This window comes from Chanodichthys erythropterus, chromosome 7, assembly GCF_024489055.1.
Source record: "Chanodichthys erythropterus isolate Z2021 chromosome 7, ASM2448905v1, whole genome shotgun sequence".
NCBI classification, from domain to species: Eukaryota; Metazoa; Chordata; class Actinopteri; order Cypriniformes; family Xenocyprididae; genus Chanodichthys; species Chanodichthys erythropterus.
In genome coordinates, this window is record NC_090227.1 from 1,978,790 (window position 1) to 1,989,293 (window position 10,504).

A 10,504-nucleotide genomic window follows, 5' to 3' on the forward strand; every position below is an offset into this window, starting at 1 on the left:
GTTAGCAAACTCCTCTCTGAGGGCGCTGGATCATATGAGATCTGATCAGGAAAGTTATTTTACTGGACATGTAAGTAAAGTTGTGTGAAATGTTAATATCAAGCAGAAACTCTTCTTTTTTACAGACGACAGGGGTCCAAATGGTCAAGTATTTGAATGACACCATAAATGCCAATTGCTAAACAAACAGCACAGCACCACAAAAGGTGATCTGGTTAGTGTGAGATTCCCCCAGGAGACCCACACTGTAAAAAATTACCGTGATTTTAACAGTAAAAAACTGTAAAAATGCTGCGGTGAAAAACTGTTAATTGGTTTACAGAAAGTTTCCGTACTATATACGGTGAATAACTGTAATAGATCTAACGGTACATTTAATGTAATTTTACGGTAAAATACTGTTAAATTCACAGTTTTTGAAAGTGAAAAATAACAATTCATTGTAAAATTTACAGTGAAAAACCGTAAATTAACATTCCCACAATTCCCTGCGTGACACTTCACATTTTATATATTTTTGTTAAAATAACTGTTTCTTCTTAGTTTTTCTCATTTTTTTTTCTAATCAGTTATGTACATTAGGGTTTTATGTTACATCTAATGTTGTTAAATTAATGTTTATTGCATTTTTAAAATGTCATGCATGTTACCATGATGGTGTTTAGTGTGTGTGTGAATGACACTGTGTGCTCCTTCTATATGTTAGTATTGTCCTCCTCAGCTTGTGATGAACTTTGATTCATCATGTGACTCTCATCACCACTGTGTTTGGTGACTGTCAGTGTATTATAAAGATACAAAACAGATATTAGTACTTCATTAGGTTGGTAAATTAACATTATATCAGTTAATGAAATATGTTATTTTACTGTAAATTTTACTGGGATTTTTTTTTTTTACAGTGTACTGAAATCCAATGTTAAATATACATATTTAAAATGTAAAATTCACATGTAACTCCGTAAGTATGTTTACGGTTTGATGTCATTTTTACAGTATTGTTCTGGTAACCACAGCTGCCGGTATTCTTCCGTAGAAACAATGGATTTTTTTTACAGTGCAGGTGTCATTATGTTCACGACACAACAGACTGTGTAAGCACAGCTGCAATAGCAACTCAAGGTGTAAGATTCTCTGACAATGCTTAAACACCAGCAGTCAGATCTGACCACTAACATTCAGTTTATCTGGCCTTTTCTTTGCAGAAACATAATCATAATAATGATCTATGTCTCTGTAAACTAAAACAAATTTTCTTCTAATGGCATACAATCTTAACAGATTAAAGCCATTTGCAACAACTGTCTGGATAAAACCATTCAAGAAAAATTAAGATAGCACCATCTATCTTAATATAATTTGTTTGAAAGTTCAAGATAAACTGTTTTCCTGTGTGTCGGTTTCCTTTTCAGGATTAACAGCTGCCATGTTTCAAGGTTCTGGTCCCACCTGTATTGAGCCATGATACACAACTTCACACGCAGGAGATGGGGGTGAAACTTCAAGAGGCCATCCCATGACACTAATAGATACATGGCCTCCCAGTGTAAAACTGGAACTAAATTATGCAACACAAATTATGGTAGGATAGACACCACCCATCTTCTACACAAACATACAGAACACACACACTACAAACTCACAATATCTCTACCTGGAATAGATCATAAGACTATCCAAACGAAAATTATTCACAGAATGCAAACCTAGCATACATCATTCACCTTCATACATATAGGACAAGGGAAATTATTGTCATAATTTCTTTTCCTTTTTAACTGTGCCAATTTTGAGGTGTTATGGAAACACTGTAATATGCAGGACATGTGCATGGCTTTAGTCACACATCAATTAAAAGAATTTCTGATCATTCAAATTCAAAATTCAAAATCTAAATGAGACCTATTCAGTAATGTAACTGGTCTCTTTGGACAAAATGTTTATTATGTCCTTGGCATTGCTGCAAATTAGGAGGGCCCCCTAGTTTCCAACATATCACTAATGACAAAATGAACTAAACAGAACTGAAATGCAGGCATTTCTATTAATCAGTTACTCAATTCCCAGACCTCTATTCTTGAGTGTGACTTAGCCTGTACATCAAATGCACAGATGATGGTTGTAAAAGCTAAACAAGAGATTTTAAATCTCCGTTTCTGTAAATCCCATTCTCTAATTGACTTGATTGAAGCCTAAGTTCTACATTAAGGATGTGCAGTTAAAACAACTATTACAGACAGTTTTATAATTGTAATTATGAAATTGTGTATTTCTATGTTTAAGAATGTGATATATTTAATTATTTATACCACCGGTAAATATACTAGTTATTTGGACTCTTTGCTACTTGACTTTAACGCATCCAGACCAAGTCTAAATTCCACTATAGTGAAGAATCTGGTTATTAAATGAGACCTGCTCACTAAAGATAGGACTCTGAAAGGGAGACCTTCTTTACCACTTGCACTTCTGACATGTTCATCATGTGATATTTTGTGTTATTATGTTTTTCCAACAACCCTTTTCCTCATCTTACGATAACACCAAGTTCATCAGTATTCAAGTATTGAATGGTCACTCAGGTGTCCTGCACGCAATGGAGCATCATCAGCTAAATGAATCCTTCACCCATGGAAATTTGACCTGCCTGGCAAACCAGACCTTCTACTTGAAGGTAACCAAGGATTTCTCACAGGATCAATTAAACCTGGGGTGGACACAGGTGTTTCTGCAAAGTGTAATGAGACTTTCCTGACATGTTCTGCTCATGCTGACCAACACAACAGACTTGGTACAACCAGTCATTCTACAGACAGAATACCACCACAGCCAAGTGCAGGTGGAAGCAAGCCTGACCAAGAGGATCACAGACATCATGTCCAGCTGCTGCAGCATCCAGTCAGCACAGTACACACCTGAAGGGACTGTGTGCCACAGAGATGCGTTCTGCTGTACTTTCATCTTAATGTTCAACCTGCCTTAATGATGTTATTGCAGGTGACGACTTGACTCCTGCACCCATCGACTAATGAGCGTATGAAAGCATGCACCCAACATATGGAAGCAGGAAATGTCCAAAAGTGGCCCCTCAGGGACTCACTGAATTTGCCCCAAGGGGCCAGGGGCCATCTGTAAGGCTTGATTTTTTTTTTTTTTTTTCCGTTGTCTCTGAGCAGCTTTGTCCCGAAATGTGGGTATTGTTTTCAGAGAAACAAAGCGTCGCATTTGTTCCAGTCAAGTGAATACTTTGCGTGTCAGAATGTTTGAATCCAGACCACTATGGAAGTTCAAGTCCATTTACTAAACATTTTAAATATATAAACCTGTAGCCTATACTACATCATCATATGTTCTGTCATATCCAGTATTTACAATAAAATAACAACACAATTTACTTGCCTCAAACAACTCAGCATTAGTATTATTATTATAATTATTGTTTTTTTTTTAATCTATTTCATCCATTGCCAGATTTAATATGTGAATTATATTATTGAAATAAACACATTTAGCGTCGTCAGGCTGTTTGTGCTTAACAGATAAAACAACGGAATTGCGCATTCAAGTTTATGGGTGCTGTAAATTTTACCTGCCACAAGATGGCACTGTTTTCGACACTCGATGCCTTGAAACCATAAACCTTTCCCGAAACCTTTAGAGAAAAGCTTCAAAGATTTAATAGGCTTCATTTCTTTATCTCTTATAAATAGTTTTAGGCCATTTTGCAAATGTTTCAGTCGAATTTAGCTGATTTGGAGAGCGTTTGCTCATTTTGAGCCTATTTTTAAACATTATTAACTATCTGTAACGTCATTTTTCATATGTGGAAAGAAACGAAACTGTAAGGCTTGATTTTCCTGCTAAACAAAAACTGAGATAAAGCGTCCTGCAATAAAGTAACAAAACTTTAATCTGGAAAGAAGATCTCAAAGAAGTAGCAATGGACTCCTTGCCCTAACCTCAAAAGGACAACGCCTCCCCCACCACACACACACACACACATGTTTGTTTTTGTGAATTGTGGGGACTTTCCATAGACTTCAATGCATTTTACACTGAACAAACTGTACATTCTATCCCCCTACCCTGCCCCTACCCCTAAACCTAACCCTCACAGGAAACTGTGCAAACTTTTACTTTTTCACAAAAACTCATTCTATATGATTTATAAACCCATTTACATTGTGGGGACCGCTGGCTGGTCCCCACGATGTAGGTGAACTCAGGTTTATATTACATCATGGGGACATTTGGTCCCCACAATGTAATATAAACAAAAGCACACACACACACACACACACACACACACACACACACACACTTTCCACTGGCTCAAGTCACTGAAAGTTATTCAAAACATATAATGTAACTTGTGTATCTATTGTTTTTCCCTTTTCATGTTTGGTATCATTTAATTTGGCTCAGTGCGTCTGAGGACATTCAGCCATCATATGCATTTCTTTGAGTAATTGATATTATGCATTTATCATTTCTTGGCTTCTAATTGTCTAGTTGTAATGTAATTGGCATGATATATTTTTATTTGACAAATAAAAGGTTAGCCTATATTTGGTTGATTCTTTATTATTCTTAATCCATTTTTTCTAGTAGATCAAAGCGAAGGTACACTCTAAAAAATGCTGGATTAAAAACAACACAAGTTGGGTTGAAAATGGACAAACCCAGCGATTGGGTTGTTTTAACCCAGAGGTTGGGTAAAATGTTTGCCCAACCTGCTGGGTAGTTTTATTTAAACCAACTATTATTTAAAAATTGCTATATGGCTAGCTTAAAATCAACCCAAAATAGTTGGGAAATTAAAAACCAGATGCAATTAGAGGCAACAATAATAGACAAAAGGTGAATGTTTATTAATAAGCTTTAATATTTTATTAATATACATTTAATAGTTTAATAGTTTATTAATTTAAATTTATGAATGAGCAATTTAATAAATGTTTATTGTTTAATAATTATTCATTGAACATTAATAAATGTTCATTTCCAACATACTTTGGGTTAATTTTAATTAAGCAATACAGTAATTTTTAAACAATAGTTGAGTTAAATAAAACAACCCAGCAGGTTGGGCACACATTTAACCCTACCGCTGGGTTAAAACAACCCAATTGCTGGGTTTGTCCATTTTCAACCCAACTGGGGTTGTTTTTAACCCAGCATTTTTTAGAGTGTATTACCTCAAATCTGTGTTCAGGATTGTTCATACGAAAGGTTTAATAGATGGAGCATGGGGCACGTCAATTAAGTCCATTTCGATTTCTGACAATCACTGCCTTAAATAAGTTGCAGTTTTCATAAATATATCAAAACTATGCTTTTTGTTACGAGTAAGCAGAGCGCGACCGACGTAAAGGTAGATATTTACCCTGCATCCAATGTTTAAGGTCAGACTGACGAGTTTGTGTCCGGGAAGAGCCAAAGTGACTCTTCTAAAGCGATACCGGGACTGCAGTGAACGAAATAATTGAAGATATAAGGTAATCAGAATAATCGAATATCTAAATTAATACATAAATGTAATAACTTGGAAGAGACAAGATCAATCTGGTCAAGATGAAGACATTTTACTCAGGAGGAACTATCAGCAACCCATACATACACACACACACACACACACACACACACACACACACACACACACACACACACACACACACACACACACACACACACACACACACACACACACACACACACACACACATCACAGAATCACAGGTGGATTAAATCTACAACCAACATCTTCTTCTTTGCTGTATCTAAGCCAAGTCAACCAGCAATAGATTGCCCCCTACAGGTCAAAACCATAACTCAGGCTATAACATCTCCCTTCCCCCCAAGTTTACAATATTTCTTCATAAATCACAATACAATAAACTTCATTCAACAATCATGTTACAATATATATTTTTTTTTTTTTTACTTCAGTTCATAATCTTTTAAATGACCAGGCAATTTCTTGGTTCTCTGTGACCGTCTCACAACAGGGCTAAAGGATTTGGTCAGTGATTCAGTGGTTATCTCACCAGGTTGAGCAGAACCCCCAATTAATTCAGGGGGATTAGTCTCACTAGAAATGTCCTCAGTCTCTATTTCATCAGTCTCTTTAGCCACTACAGGAGCCGAGTTATCAGAGAAGTCCAAATCAGGATATTTACAGTCAATAACCTCCTCTGGAAGGTTTACAAGCAATTTTTGTCGGGCATGAATTTGATCCACATGTCTTCGGACCACTCTCCCATCACCCAGAATCACCTTATAAGAAAGTGGTCCAGTCACAGTCTCAATATGCCCTGGAATCCATTTCGGTCCATAAGTAAAATTCCGAACAAGTACTGGATCACCAACACCAAAGCTACGTTCATGGGCCTTTTTGTCATGATGGACTTTTTGCTTTTGTTGTTGTTCCTGAATCTTTCCAGTTAAATCAGGATGTATAAAGTCCAAAGAACATCGCAATTTCCGTCCATGCAACAGTTCCGCTGGAGAAAGTCCTGTGGTGGTCTGATGAGTAATCCTGTAACTGAATAAAACTCGAGCCAATTTAGTTGCAATTGTTCCTTCAACACATTTTTTCAACATGCCTTATAACAATTTGTACAGCCCGTTCTACTAACCCATTACTGGAAGCATGATAGGGTGCCGAAGTAACATGTCGTATTCCATTTTTTTTCAGTAACTCTTTGAATTCAGCACTAATAAAACAAGTAGCATTATCTGATACAATCAGTTCAGGTAGTCCATGGTTACTGAAGCTAGTACGCAAACATTCAATGGTTGCAGCAGAGGTAGCTGAGTTCACAGGATACACATCCATCCATTTTGAATGTGCATCAATCAAGACCAAGAACATTTTTCCCATAAAGGGTCCTGCATAATCCACATGCAATCTCTGCCATGGTTTTTCTGGCCAATTCCAAGGATGTAGTGGAGCTACAGTGGGAACGTTTCTGTGTTCTTGACAAATACAACAGGTTTTAACTAACCTTTCCACATCCTGGTCCAATTTGGGCCACCACACATAACTTCGGGCTAACGCTTTCATCCTAGACACTCCGGGATGACACTGATGCAGCTGGTTCAGGACCTCTGATCTACCCACACTGGGAATGATTACGCGAGCCCCCCAAAGCACACAACCATCCTGTACACTTAATTCATCTTTTCTTGAGGTGAATGGGTCAAACTCTGCTCCTATTAATTCCTGCAGGAATCCTCGTTGCACCATTTCCCTCACTCTGGATAATACCGGATCTTTTTGTGTCCAACTTCTCACCTGTTCTGCTGTAATGTCTGCATTCTCCAGCATCAGCACTCTTTCCTCCTGTTCAGGGACAGATTCTGTTGGCAAGGGTAGCCGACTTAGAGCATCTGCATTTGCATGATCCTTGCCAGGTTTGTAGATTATGTTGTATTCATATGCTCTTAATGTCACAGCCCATCGCTGAATCCTAGGAGATGACATTTGGGGAACAGATTTTAACTCGTTAAACAAAGACAACAAGGGTTTATGATCTGTAACAATGGTAAACTTCCGACCATACAAATACTTATGGAAGCGCTGTAAGCCGAACATTACAGCCAATCCTTCCTTGTCCAACTGCGAATAATTCCGCTCAGCTTGATTCAATGTCCGTGACATAAATCCAATGGGTCTTTCACTACCATCGGGCATCTTATGCGAAAGAACTGCACCTAAGCCATAAGGAGAAGCATCACATGATAAAATCACATCCTTCTGGGGATCATAATGGACCAGAACTTGTACTGATTGAATCATTTTTTTAGATTGAGCAAAAGCATCTTCTTGTTCTCCACCCCATTTCCATTTTGCATCTTTTCGCAGCATCTTATGCACTGGGGCTAAAACAGTAGACAAGTTGGGCAAAAATTTGTTATAATAGTTTAACAGTCCCAAATAGGCCTTCAACTCAGTCACAGTCTTTGGCGAGGGAGCATTTCGAATAGCAGTCACTTTTTCTGGTACTGGGTGTAGGCCAGTCTCATCTACTTTATGACCCAAGAACATTACCTCTTTTTCCATGAAAGTACATTTACTCCATTTCAAACGCAGTCCTGCTTCCTGCAACCTTTCCAATACCCTGGCCAGCGTTTGGAGATGCTCCTCATCATTGCGACCGGTCACCAAGATGTCATCCAGGAAAACTGCCACATAAGGAAGACCTTGCAGTACTCCCTCAATGGTCCTTTGGAAGATAGCAGGACTAGAAGAAACTCCAAAGGGTAAAACACGGTAAGTAAACAGCCCTTTATGGGTATTCACTGTGACATATTTCTTAGACTCTTCATCTAATGCAATCTGATGGTAAGCGTGACTCATATCCAGTTTAGTGAACTTCTGGCCTCCTGACAATGTCGCAAACAGATCAGGGATGGGGTACTGTTCCAACTTTGAAACTCGATTTACTGTTAGCTTGTAATCGCCACACAGTCGTACTGTATTATCAGGCTTTAAAACTGGCACTACAGGTGCAGCCCATTCAGAATGTTTAACAGATTCTATGATGTTTTCTCTTAGCAGGCGTTCTATTTCATTCCTTTTTTTCATTCCACTTCATCCATTCATTCCATTTTGCAGCCAGGCGTGGACGAGCCTTCAGCAAGCAGTGCACGAGCGCCGCCGCGAGTATGCACGCCAAACATACGGAGTTCAATCTGAGTCAAATACATTTTGCTAAAAATATTTGTTGTTGAACATTTGTTTTTGTTGGCGAACATAATTATGCCATATGTAGAATTTCTAAAACACAACAGTGTATTTGTACAATAGCAGTAACTGTGTAAAGTGACTGTTAATAGCGTAATCAACATAATAATAATTAGTCTGTTCTATTGTTTTTATTTATTTTCATTTTTAGTTTAGTGTATTTAACTTCTGCTTTAAAAAACATTTTGTTTTTAGATTGTAAAGTTAGAATATTAGAATATGGCCTAGGCCTAATGTGATTTGACCCCCTTTTTTGCACATAATATATCATATACTACACAGTTACATTCATGTTTGGTTTTTATAGCCTTCAATATGAACATTGTTTCTAGGACAATCTTGGGCAGAATGTGAATTAAAAAAAAAATAATAATAATTAAATACAGATATATATTTTTAGATCCCAGCCCTATGGCATGCTTTAAATATTGAATTTTCCACTTTTTAGATAATCAATAATGATACATGATTATATCACTTGTTAAATGATTATTTAACAATTAGCCTATTCATTCCTGCATTTATATATTAAAAAAATAAAAATTGCGCCCCACCAAAATATTTTTGCACCAGCCGCCACTGTAACTGACTAAATGTTGAAAACACCTTACGTTTTAATGAGAAACAATTAGCCTACTATCCGAATAGGGCTTAACTCGTAATAAAAATAATAACTTGATGCAGCTGCTATCTCACCTTTTTCAACGTGTAAAGCACGCAGATCGGCGACGGTGTCGGTGGGTGAAGATAATTGTGAGCTGCCGCTGCGCGCGGGGTCTTCCACTGGCTCGGATGTTTTATGTGAACCGAAGCAGTTAGTTTTGAAATTTTTGCTGTAAGATTAGCATCCCTTTTCTCCCTTTCAAGCTTATTTTTCCTTTTTTTGCGTACCACTATCACTTTTTTTTAATCATTTTGAACACCAGCGAGGCTGAACAAGCAATAAAGGCCAATTTTCTAGTCTGCATGTGATGAGCATAACGCAAAGAGGCGTTTCCCGGTGTCATGTCGCGAATTGTAAAGTGATTTTGATTGGACGGTGATTTATCAGACAGGCACATTTTCCAATCATTTTTTCTTGTTATTTTATTAGACACAAATCAACCACCTTTGACTTGTCAATCGCATTTCCTCCAGCCAATCACGGGCCCCTCTATCCGCGGGCCCTGGGGCTTCAGCCCCACCTAGCCCTTATGTTAATCCGGTCCACCTGGTGTAAGGTGTGGTAGCAATGCAGCTCGACTGGAAAGTTCGGTATGAAATGTCTATAACAGCCAAGCAAGCCAAGAAAGGACATTTTACATACATTTTATGACATTCAAAGTCCTCAGTGAAAAATCATATATGTCTCATGTTTCTAACACCATAAGGCCTGAGTAAATGGTTTAAATTTATTTTTGACTGCAATATGAAAATACTGGATAACGATCACTTTTCTGAAAAGTATATCGTAGCCTATATCAAAATAAAGAAGTCCTATAAGCTAGATAGCCTATTTATTTTTGCATTAAAAATGCATAACTTAAGAACATAAAAAACTTAAGACACTTAATAATTAAAGTTTAAATCAGCAAACTCGAAGCATAGTTGACTTAAATCGCGCAACCCACCTCAGATCAGATCAGAGCAACATCAAACACAATGGAGCGACACGTCTGCAAATTATAGAAACTGGTCAGACGGGTAAAAGAAGAAAATGGGAACTTATCATGGGACATAAAACCGTGTGCAAAGCGTACCGGACATGTTTGGTGA